Source organism: Schistocerca serialis, chromosome 4, assembly GCF_023864345.2.
Source record: "Schistocerca serialis cubense isolate TAMUIC-IGC-003099 chromosome 4, iqSchSeri2.2, whole genome shotgun sequence".
Taxonomy (NCBI): Eukaryota; Metazoa; Arthropoda; class Insecta; order Orthoptera; family Acrididae; genus Schistocerca; species Schistocerca serialis.
This window is the reverse complement of record NC_064641.1, coordinates 675,763,666-675,778,984: the sequence shown is the minus strand read 5'-3', so window position 1 is coordinate 675,778,984 and position 15,319 is coordinate 675,763,666. Positions and strand designations below refer to the sequence as shown.

Here is a 15,319-nt window from a genome sequence, read left to right as displayed (position 1 = left end):
GTAGACACCCCAGACAGTGGAGGGTTATCAACCTGACTGTCGCATGGCGTGCGTCCTGACAACCGGGAATAAAGATCTGGAGTGCCATTTCTTTTCAAAGCAGAAGCCCTTAGGTTGTCATCCGCGGCACCACTGCAGCACAGCTGTATGTCCACGATATTCTGCGCCGCGTTCTGCTGCCCTTCATGGCAAGCCATCCTGGACTTACATTTCAGCAAGATAATGCCCGCCCGCAAACGCTGAGAGTTTGTACTGCTTGTCTTCGCGCCTGCCAAACACTACCTTGGCCAGCAAGGTCGCCAGATCTCTCCTCAATTGAGAATTTTTGGTACATTATGGACAGGACCTACCAACCAGCTCTTTTTTGACTATCTAACGCGCCAGTTGGATAGAACCTGACATGATATCCGCCAGAAGGGCATCCAATAACTGCATCAGGCCAGTGAAAAGCTGAATAGCTGCATGCATAAGGACCAAAGGTGGACCAACGTGTTATTGATTTGCTCAATTTGTAAATGTGGCAGACAGACTCTTGAATAAATCATCCATTTTTCTGAATCTTTAATCATTCCTTTTCTGTAGATGTACATCACATCTCCTGATTTCCATACCATTGCGTAATTCCTTCTTAATGCATGCTTTTTTTGTCTTAGAATGTACATGGGCTGAGAGAAATACACTGTCTCTTCAAATGCATCCAGACACCCTTATGTAATGCGTAATTGGCCACTAGATGTCAGGAAAGATGGATCTGACAGTGTAAAAGGTGGTGGAGAGTATTGTGCTGTCAGTATAAAAGCAATAAAAGCAGAATCGGTCAGTCAGGAGAGCTCAGTCAATTTCGAATGTGAACTAGTCGATAGATACTACCTGCTTAGAACAAATCAAATGCCATGATGGATTTCCTAAAGGTGCCCAAGTCAACTGTTGGTGATATGACAGTGAAGTAGAACTGTGAAGGAACAACCACAGGTAAACCAAGGCCATGTGGACACTATTTACCGATGGATAGGGACAGTCGAGCATTGATGTGGGTGGTCGTAAAAAAAATCGCATGAAATCAGCGGAAGGAACCACCAGTGAGTAGAGAATTAAAGAGAATGGGGTGAAATTGTCGAACAGCTCCGCATAAGCTACGTTTCTGCAGTCAGTGCTAAGTGTCAGTTGAGGTACCATTAAGAGCGAAGCCTCTGGACTGTGGATCACCGGAAACAAGTGATTTGTTATGATGAATCATGCTATCTCCTGTGGCACTCCAATGGAAGGGTTCGGCTTTCGTGATTACCTGGAGATCACCACCTGCTGAGCTAGTAATCTGGCGTCAGCACACCCGGCGGCAAAGAGATTGCAGGATGATCGATAGAGGCCAAAGACAGATTCGCAAGAAACGCGCGGCCAACGGCCTCTCGGCCGCCAATATTAAGATCGCCGCCACGGACTCGAGGGCCCAGTCAGTTCCAGTCTGTCATTCAGTGAGTCACCGAGACATAAGTAGCAGCCCAGTCACTTGCAGTCAAAGCTTTACGCCTCGCCTGGGCCCGTAAACACCGACTTTAGACTGTTGATGACTGGAAACATGTTGCCTGATCGGACGAGTCTCGTTTCAAATTGTATCGAGCAGATGGAGGTGGACCCTGCATGTCAGCAGTGGATTGTTCAAGCTGCTGGAGGCTCTGTAATGGTGTGGGGCGTGTGCAGTTGGAGTGATATGGGACCCCTGATACGTCTAGATATGAGTGACAGTTGACACGTACGTAAGCTGTTATTGGGTTGTTTTTGGGGTAGGAAACCAAACAGCGAGGTCATCGGTCTCATCATTAGAGAAGGAAGTCGGCCGTGCCCTTTCAAAGGAACCATCATGGCATTAGCCTGGAACGATTTAGAGAAATCACGGAAAACCTAAATCAAGACGGCCGGACGCGGGATTGAACCGTCGTTCTCCCGAATCCGAGTCCAGTGTGCTAACCACTGCGCACTGCTCCACGTCGCTCAGTCGCGTACCTAAGCATCATGTCTGATCACCTGCATCCATTCATGTCCATCGTGCATTCCGAAGGACTTAGGCAATTCCAGTAGGACAACGCGACACCCCACACGTCCAGAATTGCAGCAGAGTGGCTCCAGGAACACTCTTCTGAGTTTAAACACTTCCGTTGGCCACCAGACTCCCCACACATGACATTATTGAGCATATCTGGGATGCCTTGCAATGTGCTGTTCCACCACCTAGTATTCTTACGGATTCATGGTCAGCCTGCAGGATTCATGGTGTCAGTTCCTTCCAGCACTATTTCAGATGTTAGTCGAGTCCATGCCACGTTGTGTTGCGGCTCTTCTGCGTGCTCGCGGGGGCCCTACACGATATTAGGCAGGTGTACTATATTCTTTGGCTCTTCCGTGTATTTGAGATCCCCTGTCGATAGCCCTCATTACTTCACGAGAATAGAGCGTTAGTTGTGTTTCACAAGAACGATATTTCCTGAATCCCTGCTGACTAGGTGGTGACAGATCGTCTTCCTTCATGATGTTCAGTTTTATACTCGTTACTGTCTAATTCGAACATCGTACTCACTTATGCTGGCTGTTTATTTGATGGAGGCAACTAGATACATATTTTGAATACCCTGAGTGACAAGGGCCACTTTCTATCCGTTTACGTACGAAATTAGCCTCTAGCTCACCCGTTCCAAACAAACCGTATTCTGCAGCAAAGCACGCGAGGGCTTGAAAATACACGTCCAGTATAACAGCCTAACATGATAGTTTGACACGCGTGTGTCAGTGAAACGGTGAGATTCCGTTTAGAGCTGCCATCATCAAAACCGCATATGCGGCGCCGAGAGCCGTGTGCCGGTGTGATTTCGACGTAATTCAAGCACTGGCTTTTCAGTTGCCGCCTGCTCTGCTGGGGGTTTAATTAACCGCCTGCCGCTCGCAGATCATAGGATCCGCCGCAGCCGTTCTGTGTGCGACATGCGGAGTGCATTCCGTGCAGCTCTGCGTGCTGTGGTCAGGTTTATGTCTGTAGAACGCTAAGCATACGGTAGCGCGGCGAAATATACTGAATTAGTCAAAAATCACAAACACAGCAATACATCGGGACAGTTGATTCCGGTGTCAGCACAACATTGCTGCACAAAGTTGTCTGTCGCAAGTGAACCGGTGGCACTGGAATCCGCTTCGAACTTTCGTGGCGATTCGCCAACGGAGAATAATTATTTTTCTTTTATTGTCTTTCGCTCTTCGTTCTTTTATTCATTCCTACCATATGCGTACTGTTAGAGACTACAAATGCCCACCTGTGAATAGAGCTACAGGGACGAAAGTGCTTCTGGCAAATGCAGTCCGTCTTCAGGCCACGAGTGGCCTACAGGGACTATCCGACCGCCGTGTCACCCTCAGTTGAGGATGCGGGTAGGAGGGGTGTGGGGTCAGCACACCACTCTCCCGGTCGTTATGATGGTGTTCTTGGCCGAAGCCGCTACTATTCGGCACCACGAGGCTGAGTGCACCCCGAAAAATGGCAACAGCGCATGGCAGCCTGGATGGTCACCCATCCAAGTGCCGACCACGCCTGACAGCGCTTAACTTCGGTGATCACACGGGAACCAGTGTATCCACTGCAGCAAGGCCGTTGCCAATTCTAGCACATGCAGGCTACTAGAAATAACGTGATTTTGAGACGACGAACTTGTCGAGGCATGTTCGGAGCACATTTTCATCCGGAGAGTAAGTTCCTTGAAGGTTGTTTGATAGAGAAAGGTGAAAATCTGAGGGCGCAGGATCAGGTGAATAAGGTGGGTACGGAATGACTTCCCAACACAACTCCTATATAGCGTGTTTTGTCAGTGTAACAGAAGGCAGGCGTTATCATGTAGTAGCATCACTTCACGTAACCTTCCTGGTCGTTGTCTGCAAGACGTCTCAGTTGTTGACAGCAGTGATGGTTACATCTCGGAGAAGCAAATCGTAGGACACCACGCCGTCACTGGTGGAATATATATCCATAATATATATCCAGAAACTATAGTTTATGGAAGCGCTCAGGTTTTTGCACGGGGAGTTGCTGCTTTGTTTGGGCTTAACCATTCCTTTCTTTTTCTTACGTTAGCATAAATACACCATTTCTCGTCACCAGTAACGACAGGTGTGGTCGGTGTTGTTTACGAGCCAGTTGATAACCAGCAAGCGGAGATGAACATAAGGCTACCCGACGACTTTTATGATTTTGGCTTAGAGCATGTAGTACCCATACAATCGATTTTTGAACCTTTCCCATTGCATGCAAATGTCACACTATGGTGGAATGAACACGGTTTCTTCACATTTCCCTGTTCTCGAGTATACTAACGAGAATCACTGTGCATTAATGCGTTTCAACGATTTTCATCAAACACCGAAGTTCTTCTTGAACATGGAGAGCTACTAAAATCAAAACGATCCTCGTTAAAACGAGAAATTTTCTTGTTGTGCTCTGTCCAGTGGCATTATCCTAATGTTGCTGGTTGCCTACGTTGCTGTCACCCGCCGGCCGAAGTGGCCGTGCGGTTAAAGGCGCTGCAGTCTGGAACCGCAAGACCGCTACGGTCGCAGGTTCGAATCCTGCCTCGGGAATGGATGTTTGTGATGTCCTTAGGTTAGTTAGGTTTAACTAGTTCTAAGTTCTAGGGGACTAATGACCTCAGCAGTTGAGTCCCATAGTGCTCAGAGCCATTTGAACCATTTGCTGTCACCCCTATGTTGCACTCAAACAGAAGGCTGTGTCAGAAATTTTCCGATTTCTCCACTTAGAACATTTTCTAGCGCCCACAGCTCCATCCACTATTTACAAATGACAAAATGATAGTATGTCAACTCAATTAGGAACAGTGAACTACAAATAAAAAATGACAATCGACAAGTGAACCAATACCAACCGGAATACCAACGCGCGAAACAAAAACGCTGCGAACTTATGCACTAGCCTAATAGAAATGGATTTCATGCTTTCATGCCTTCCTAATCTTTGCTGTATTGTTCGCTTTGTTTCCGTGAAAGAGTGTAAAGTTACAGAAGGTCCTGTTATTTTTTCCTCCTACAAGAGAGTAGAAATATCTGAAACCAAAAAGATATGTACCTTTAACAGAGAAAAAGCCTACATTATGCGTAAATATGAACGTAAATAGATAAAAGTGTTTTAATAACACAGCGAAAAAGTCAGAATTATTTAGAAAAATAATTTTCTATATTATTTAGCACAAAAATAAAACAAGATACAAAGGATAAAGCAAAAATCTCTATTTACTGCATTCTAGATATTGTTTTGTGTGTTTGCAAGTATATATTTCCTTGAGCAAATAAACGTATATGTTCTGATATTCTTGTATGATACATTTTCTACTCTTTCAATTTTCAGGACAGTAAATAATTTACTACACGGCTTTTGAGAAGAACTTCCCCTTTGAATTCTATTACAGTCATTAATAAACCGTATTATCATTCACTGCCCTTCATTTTGTTACTGTGTTTCATTTTTTTTCGTAAAAATGGCAATCCCTCGTAATCTCACTTTCGCCGTTCAGATGCCAAACTCCACGGCAGACAGCTTTCACAATACACGCAATTTTGGGGCTGATGTGTAAACGAAATTGACCACTAGAGACAGACAAAATTCGGTACAGGTATAAAAATTCCAGGAAGTTGGCGATAGGAACACTTACTTGTCTTGAGTAGTTAATTTAAGGACGAAAAGAGCTTAAGGCTGATTCACAACGGACAGCAACGGAACGGAAGGCGATGTCACTAAAATGGTGGTGTATTTCCAATAGACAGAACGTCAACAGGTCACTTCGCTTAGCCCTGTACTGCATGGGAAATATGAGGTAATAGGACGGCTTCTGTGATATATCACGATACCTATACTACTAAACGGCTAAACAGTCATCTTGTTACCCGCTACCAGCTGGCAGTTGCTAATCTAATAGCTTCTGGGAGAATCGAAAATTTGATTTTCAGTTTTTCAAATAATTATTCACCGAATTTGAAAATTTAAAACGCCGTCATATTCTTACGTTAAAGGTTTGACGCAGTATCAAATATTTAAGGCAGAAATTGTGTATATTTCTTGATACAGTACAACTCACCGCGCGCAAATTACCTAGAATATATTCATCTAGTATTTGACAATGACAGCATGTAGCCGCTTACAACAAACTTTGCGCATTTCAAATATTTCGGAACTCCGTGACGCACATGCAACAAAGCAAACACAAACAAACATGGCATAGTTTTTCATTAAGTTACTATTGGTATGATAAAATCATTATTGTATGTCGATTAATATGGCATCGATGAGAAGGTTGTATTACGACTTTGGAGAAGCCTGTGGTGCTACCTAATAGAGAATAAGTAAAACACTATTTCAGTACATGCCTATCAGTTTTTTTTTTAAGAGTGGCAGGGGAAGGTGCGGAGGGTCCTTGACTGAGGGATGAACGAAAATATAAATGTGAAAGAGAAATAAATGAAATAAAAAAATCTCCTGTGCTGATATTCTTCTTTCAATTTCATATTACATCAAGTACACCATTGCATTTTGTAAACACTGGGGGAAAAAATATGGCATCTAGAATCTCGTAAGTGCAAAGAACATACAGCCAAAGAAAAACTGTTTCAGAGCGAGCTTCAAAGCATTGTGAAGATCTTTGCTTGCGGAGATGAACAGAGTAAGTGTAAATATCGCCAGTGGTCATAAATTATTTTCTGTCAGTTTCATATAACGTAGTATTTTATACACATTTAAGTAATCAAAATGACATGTTAGAGCTATTAAATGTAATAACTGTGTTGCCAACAGTGGCAGACTTTGTATATAAACATCTATTACCTTTTATTAGTATGTTATTTTTGTGGGCAGGGAGAGAGAGAGAGAGAGAGAGAGAGAGAGAGAGAGAGAGAGAGAGAGAGAGAAGCCAGTCACTGGTAACACAAACTTTTTTTTCATTCGACGTCGATGATAGTCTAACCAAAAGTGTACGCATTTTGTTCACTTTGTTTTTATTGGCATTTTGTGAAAATTCCATGAGAATTTGATATTTTTCTTACGATTGTTGTCCCACACGATTCACCGTACAATCGAAATCAAAAATTAACTGGATAAATGAAAGGTATACACAGTTCCTAGGTGAGAAGTAGATAAAAGCTTTTAAGGAACATTGTTTCAACAGTGAAAAGTCATCTCTGTTGCAGGTGAAAATTAGATGCGGGTATTATATGGACCTTAGAAAGCAAACAAGACATAAAGGGTTAAGTAAAACGCTGCTATGTACTGCCGTGTTGTGTCGGTGTTAGTACGTCGATCTATTTATTTCCTCGAGCAAAAATGGAGACTTTTGTAATAGTTGGACGAACTTTTCCACAGTGGAAAATTGATAATACCTCTTTGTCAGTAACATTCACAATAAATTGGCGTTTATTTTGATCATGGTTGCGCTTCAGAAATTTTGCATGCAACAGTTTTAATGGACTGGGAATGACAGACAAGCAGTTGAAAAATAAATGTTTATTAAACCTTGACCATGGTTTAGACAGTTTTAAAACAATCATCGTATTATCTGTATCCAATGTAGTAGTCGTTGATTCTGTCTACTACATGTGCGCGTAATCCACTTACCATTTAAAATACATGATTTAGAAATGGTAGCTCTCTACTGTCGGGCTTAGACTTTTTACAGTACCACACAATAAGTTTTAAGACAAATCACTATCGTAGAAGCTATTATTTTTGAATCATGTATTTTAAATGCTGATTAAGTGGAGGGCACGCATATGTACTAACGACTACTACATCGGATATAGATAATACGTAATTCTAAGTGCAATACCTTCTGAAGAACTTGAAATTCTTGAAATAAGACAGTCTCGGTTGCAAAATCTTTTTTATTTACAGGAGTTACCCGTTTCGCCCTTTTAGGGCGTCATCAGATTGACGTAGAGGTAAAAAATGACAATGGTGAGGCGTATGCAGATTAAATGGGGAAACAGAGTTAATACAAAAGAGACAAAGTTCCAGGCTGTGCTGTCGCCTCTATAATTAAGTGAAACGTGGAACTTATGTAAGAATTAATGTGGAATACCAGCATTCGTCAATTAATGCCCGCATATAACATTAAGATAAAATTTTATAAGGAGCCATTGTCCTACCTTCATGACATGAATAAAAGCACTACGGAACCTGTAACAGCTAATACAATGCCAACTATAACTATAGTGTCTGCTGCACAGGAAAACTATGACAAACCAAGAAAAATTAAAAAATCTTACATAACACGGAACCAACCGCGTTCCGGCGTTCCCAGCAGGAGCGCTGCGTACAGCTGACAAATAGCAGCATACGTCAGCCCTCCAAGCCGGCCACACATACATAAAGCCGTAGAGGCAAGGCTATACACGACTGTAGCAACAGATATTAAAGGCAAATGGCGTTGGCTGTCCAACGTGCTTACAAAATACACATGCGGAAGAGAAATTAGGTAAACAGTAAACTATTAAAATTGAATTTATTGCAAGAATATTAATGCAGTAGGTCCAAAAACAGAAAATTGGTACCGGTAAAAAGAAATCTATAAAGTGTAAATTTTTTTAAGATCTGTCAAGCAGTAAAACTTAAAATGACGCAAAAACATTAGTCAAACCGATAAAACGAGTTAAAAGGTAAGGAATAAGAAAGGTAGTGTCACATTCATAGTAAAAGTTACTGGTGGGTTGGAATAGTGAGCACTATAGTATCATAATAAGACCGGTGTCTGCTAACCAACTGACCGTTCAATAAAACACATTTCTCTGTTCCGGGATGTTTCAGAACTTCAATCTCCTCTAAAGGATTTAGCCTTTTCCCTCCACAGGCGGTATGGGGTACATGTAAATTGCTCAATGTCGGAGAGCGGTGCCCACTAGATTTTAGATGCAAAGGTCGAATTATGTTAATTTGTCCATTCTTGTAAATATAATGTTCACCAAATCTAGTTCGAAACTACCTGCCACATATGAAGATTCGCAGTCGACGCACGCTATTATGTAAATCCCGGATTCGGCGTATTTTTCAAATGGTTCAAATGGCTCTGAGCACTATGGGACTTAACATCTTAGGTCATCAGTCCCCTAGAACTTAGAACTACTTAAACCTAACTAACCTAAGGACAGCACACAACACTCAGCCATCACGAGGCAGAGAAAAACCCTGACCCCGCCGGGAATCGAACCCGGGAACCCGGGCGTGGGAAGCGAGAACGCTACCGCACGGCGTATTTTTCTTCAGTAGATATTTTATTTCTGATCCTCTACTTTGTCGACGAGAAGGCGATGACCACATCGTATTTTCTAAATAGATTTGCAAGGTCAAACCATAAGGTACCTAAAAAAGGGATTTTAACAAATCTAGTGTTCTTGGGTAGTAAACCTAATGGAAGATTAGACTGACCAGGATTGGTTTTTTATTGACGCAGATCGTCTATAATGTTTCCACATTGATTTTTAAGTAAGTTTCACGTTACGGTTAGTTGGAGAGATGGCCGCACAGCCTGGAACTTTGCTTCTTTTGTGTTTTTATATTTACCCTATTTCCGCGCTTAATCTGCATATGCCTCACTATTGTCGTTTTGTACCCATAAGTCAATCTGATGATGCCCTAAAAAGGTCGAAACGCGTCATTTCCTGTAAATAAAAAAGATGAAACAGAGACTGAATTATTTCAAAAAATTCATAACCAGTCTCTGCACTAGGTCCGCAGCATGGAATGGAACCATTTTTGCCTTCTTTCACCGCGGTCAAAGTTGCAAACCTGCGTTGTGCATCTGGTTGGCTGTTATTTTCAATCCATTGAATTGTTGTTGGTTATTAGTAAACTCTATTCATAAAAATATTCATACAACTGGAGACTGAATTTTATCCTGAAATATATACTACAGCTGGTGAAAAAATAACAGGTATGAATAAAATACACTACTCGCCATTAAAATTGCTACACCAAGAAGAAATGCAGATGATAAACGGGTATTCATTGGACAAATATATTATACTACAACTGACATGTGATTACATTTTCACGCAATTTGGGTGCATAGATCCTGAGAAATCAGTACCCAGAACAACCACTTCTGGCCGTAATAACGGCCTTGATACGCCTGGGCATTGAGTCAGAGCTAGGATGGCGTGTATAGGTACAGCTGCCCATGCAGCTTCAACACGATACCACAGTTCATCGAGAGCAGTGACTAGCGTATTGTGACGAGCCAGTTGCTCGGCCACCATTGACCAGACGTTTTCAATTGGTGAGAAATCTGGAGAATGTACTGGCCAGGGCGGCAGTGGAACATTTTCTGTACCCAGAAAGGCCAGTACAGGGCCTGCAACATGCGGTCGTGCATTATCCTGCTGAAATGTAGTGTTTCAGCTGGCATCGAATGAAGGATAGTGCCAGGGGTGGTAACAAATCTGAAATGTAACGTCCACTGTTCAAAGTGCCGTCAATGCGAACAAGAGGTGACCGAGACGTGTAACCAATGGCACACCATACCGTCACGCCGGGTGATACGCCAGAATGGCGATGACGAGTACACGCTTGCAATGTGCGTTCACCGCGATGTCGTCAAATACGGATGCGACCATCATGATGCTGTAAACAGAACCTGGATTCATCCTAAAGAATGACGTTTTGCTATTCGTGCACCGGGTTCGTCGCTGAGCACACCTTCGCAGGCGCTCCTGTCTGTGATGCAGCGCCGAGGGTAACCGCAGCCACGGTCTCCGAGCTGATACTCCATGCTGCTGCAAACGTCGTCGAACTGTTCGTGCAGATGGTTATTGTCTTGCAAACGTCCCCATCTGTTGACTCAGGGATCGAGACGTGGCTGCACGATCCGTTACAGCCACGCGGATAAGATGCCTGTCATCTCGACTGCTAGTGATACGAGGCCATTGGGATCCAGCACGGTGTTCCGTTATTACCCTCCTGAACCCACCGATTCCATATTATGCTAACAGTCATTGGATCTCGACCAACGCGAGCAGCAATGTCGCGATACGATAAACCGCAATCGCTCTGGGCTACAATCCGACCTTTATCAAAGCCGGAAACGCGATGGTACGCATTTCTCCTCCTTACACGAGGCATCACAACAACGTTTCACCAGGCAACGCCGGTCAACTAATGTTTATGTATGAGAAATCACTTGGAAACTTTCCTCATGTCAGCACGTTGTAGGTGTCGCCACCGGCGTCAACCTTGTGTGGATGCTCTGAATAGCTAATCATTTGCATATCACAGTATGTTCTTCCAGTCGGTTAAATTTCGCGACTGTAGCACGTCATCTTCGTGGTGTAGCAATTTTAATGGCCAGTAGTGTAATTATTCTGAAACTCTACCATCATTGGTAGTTCCGAGATTTTGTAAGAAAGGTGCTCCATCATAACCTCCCTTTCGCAACTGACATCAGAGGTAAATTTGGTGGTCCAAACAAACACGACCACTCGTGAGAACAGAGTCTCAGTACGTGAATAAGACGCCAAGAGCGCTGGAGTAGACTCACTTGCGACGAGTAGTCGACTGACAGAAGACAGTCGCTCACGCTAATGAGGCTTTAGACAACATACCCTCTGATACTACGACGTTTGGGTGTGGCAAGGACGAGGTATGTGGGTGGTAGCGAGCAGTAAGCAGCCAGCGCCTCTGGGCGGCGGCGGGGCGGCGGCGGGGGCGGCGGCTTCGCAGGTCGATAGGCGGCGCGCCGGCGAGGGCGTGGGCGGCGTCCGATACCCGTAAACAAGTTAGCTGGCCGCGCGATGCCAAAATGTTCCCACCGCCACCACCGGCTACTTGTAGAGGGAGCGGGACGGCAAGGGCCGAGCGGAAATGAGACGCCCGTATCGGCTCCCCTGCTAGGCGTCTGCAACTTCATCGGCAGAGCGGAAGGCGAAACTCGATCGGCGCCGCCGACGGGCGTGAAAAAGAAAACACTGCACTGATACTCGCCGGGCGATCCGATATTGCGATGGGGGCGGGGGGCGTCGACGTGCCGAGCTCAGTATCGAGCGCTCGGAGAGTTCCTCCTACGAGAGTCATTTCAAAAATTCTGCACACTGTAAGATAAAACTGAAGAAAATAGTTTTACAAAATACCCTTACAGGCAGTCAATATAATCTCCATTCTTGCGTATGACAGCTTCGAAACGTTTCAGCAACTTCTGGAGGAGTGGGGGGAAGAGGGCGGTGTGTCCCATCCATATTTATTGACTTTTCTCATTTAGAGAAGACAGAGCCGGCCGCTGTGGCCGAGCGGTTCTAGGCGCTTCAGTCCGGAACTACGCGGCTGCTACGGTCGCAGGTTCGAATCCTGCCTCGGGCATGGATGTGTGTGATGTCCTTGGATTAGATAAGGTTAAGTAGTTCTAAGTCTAAGTGACTGATGACCTCAGATGTTAAGTCCCATAGTGTTTGTAGCCATTTTTTTATTTCTTATTTTATTTATTTATTTTATTTATTTATTTTTTGAGAAGACAGAAGGAGCGATCTGCCCTACTTGCTAAAAATGTTCTACAGTCAAGATCGCATAAATATTTCTTATTTAAAACAACCGGTTTCGACAGACTTTGCTGTTATCTTTAGGTGTTAAAAGTCATTTTGTTACGAAGAGTGTTCATTTTAAGGAGGACCTCATGCCAGTTGTCGTGTGAATAACAAAACAACATGTTATAAAAGGTTTGTCATAGCTAAAATATTTAAAAACATAAAGCATCTTGTGCAAATGGCCATGCCTGTCTGTATACCACTCACAGATGATTTTTACGTCACAAAAAGACCGTACACAGTATCAAATCTGTTTACATAAGCTTGGATATATTCTAAACGCCTTAAACGGCGGATAAGGTACGATTTGTACTTTGTACGCCGTTGCAGGTGGATTTTGAATAGTAAACACCTTAAACGGCTTGAAAGTCACAATTTGTACCTTGTACAGATGGATTTTCAATGTTCAGAATATGTCCAGCTTATGTCAACAAATGTGCTACTGTGTACTGTGCTTTGTGACGTAACAATCATCTGTGAGCGCTATATATATATGGACATGGCCATGTTTTATGTTTTTAAATATTTCAGTTATGGCAGACATTTTATAATACGCTGTTTTCTTATCCACATGACAACTTGGCGTGAGGACCACCTGAACACGCTTCATAACAATAGATTTTTTAAGACCTGAAAATGACAGCAAAATCCGTTGCTTTAAATAAAAAAAAATTTATGCGATCTTGGCTTTATAACGTTTCTATCATCCATATTTGTCCAGCGTTTCTGCCTCTGGCAGGACGATATGGGGTCTGGCACTATCGTGCAAAAGGAGGTCACCAGCTGCAAGCCTGTCAGGCATTCTTTGATGAATTTTCGGACGCAAAACATTTATCAGAAACAGCTTATAGTACGCGATGCTACAGACGTCCCCTGGCACATTCTGTTTGTATCTATAACTCCATTCATGTCATACACAATTGTCATCAGCAGTTTCACCTTTGATCGTTGGCAGCGGAATTTTTTCGGGCATGGAGAATTGGAATTTTTACATTGTGACGCCTTAGACTTCAGTTCTGGCTCAGAATCTTATATCCAGGTTTCATCACTCTTCTAATTCTGTTCGCTAACGTTGAAGCAGTACTTCGGCAATTTTTTGCGACGTCACTCAGATCGCGCTGAACCCATCTGGCAGCAACTTTTCTCATCTTTAACTTTACGGTTATGATTCAGTAAACTGAAGTGACAGAGGCGCTGGTCTCATATCCAAATTTCTCACATTTTTTTCATCGATCCTCTCTCCCAAAATGCCATTTACAGTAACTTGAGAGCTGCAGTCTGTTGCAGTTGATGGCCTTCCACTTTTCGGGCTGTTCTAAGTGCTTACCCGAACTTCACGGAAACGACAAGACCACCGTGATACTTGCTACGATCCTCTACTCTATTCCCATACATCTCTCTCAAGGCGTTGTAAATTTCCGTGGCTGGCCGTTGTGGCCGAGCGGTTCTAGGCGCTTCAGTCTGGAACCGCACGACCGCTACGGTCGCAGGTTCGAATCCTGCCTCGGGCATGGATGTGTGTGATGTCCTTAGGTTAGTTAGGTTTAAGTAGTTCTAAGTTCTAGGGGACTGATGACCTCAGCTGTTAAGTCCCATAGTGCTCAGAGCCATTTGAGCTAAATTTCCGTTGGGTTCTTTCGACATAGAGATTCTATTTTGACGTAGGAACACTGATCACTACGTGTAATCCGACCTGACTCGGTTTCGAAATTAGAATTATATTAATACCGTCAGCTGCTCACGGGCGTTGATATACATCAACGGGGACAGGTGAAAATGTGTGCCCCGACCGGTACTCGAACCCGGGATCTCCTGCTTACGTGGCAGACGCTCTATCCATCAGAGCCACCGAAGGCACAGAGGATAGTGCGACTGCAGGGACTATATCGCCCACGCCTCCCGCGAGACTCACATTCGCACATTGTATGTCCACACACTACATTCGTAGTTTCCCACCCCAACACACTCATTACTCGTGGAAGACATTCTTACCAAGTCCCGTAAGAGTTTGGAGAATATGTGTGCAACCGCGAGAAGAAGGAGGTCATGGCCGGTATTGCCAGAACTATATACTTATATGGATATGGTGTCTGTTCTTTCGGACATGTCCAAACGAACAGACACCATATCCTTATAAAAAAAGACCCTATTTCAGCTCCCATTTTAAAACTGAATTACTCACGACACAGCCATGCAAACCAGGAAACTACCGTCACGCCTAAAGCCTCGCTCAGAACTGACATGAATTCCAACTTTATCACGCCTCTGTAAGAGTCGCTCATGCGCGGCGTGCAGGAGATTTGAAATGATCCTCGTAGCAGCTGGGAGAGGACGAGGCATTGCGAAATGAAGATCTACGCCGGAGGATTCAGACCCTAGGCACGTATAAAGCGCCTCTCCTCCCTGTGTTCGTTTGTTGCCCCGGCAGGGAAATTAAACTCGAAATGAGCTCACCGGAGAAATTGTTAGTCACCCGCTTAAATGAGCACACTGGTCCCTTTGGCGCGCTGCAGACGGTGTAGCGAAAAGCAGAAAAAGAAATGCTAAACAGGAACACTGAGAGAATCTTAAGAGCATGTCATTCATCCACGAGAGAAGTTGCGTACGAAACACTTGTTCGAGTTTCTTGACTATTGTTCATCAGTCTCAGACGCTTGTCAAGTAGGATTAATAGAGGAGATAGAGAAAAGGGGATCGTTTACTAGGCGGGAGAGTGTTA

At 43.9% G+C, this 15,319-nt stretch overlaps 1 protein-coding gene and 1 pseudogene across 2 annotated transcripts in view; one reads left to right on the top strand and one right to left on the bottom strand.

Moving 5' to 3' along the window:
* The window catches only part of LOC126473156 (receptor-type tyrosine-protein phosphatase N2), a 467,189-nt gene that overhangs the window by 72,336 nt on the left and 379,534 nt on the right, over positions 1 to 15,319 (top strand). The window lies entirely within an intron of this gene.
* Positions 3,522 to 3,639, bottom strand: LOC126476098 (5S ribosomal RNA; annotated as a pseudogene).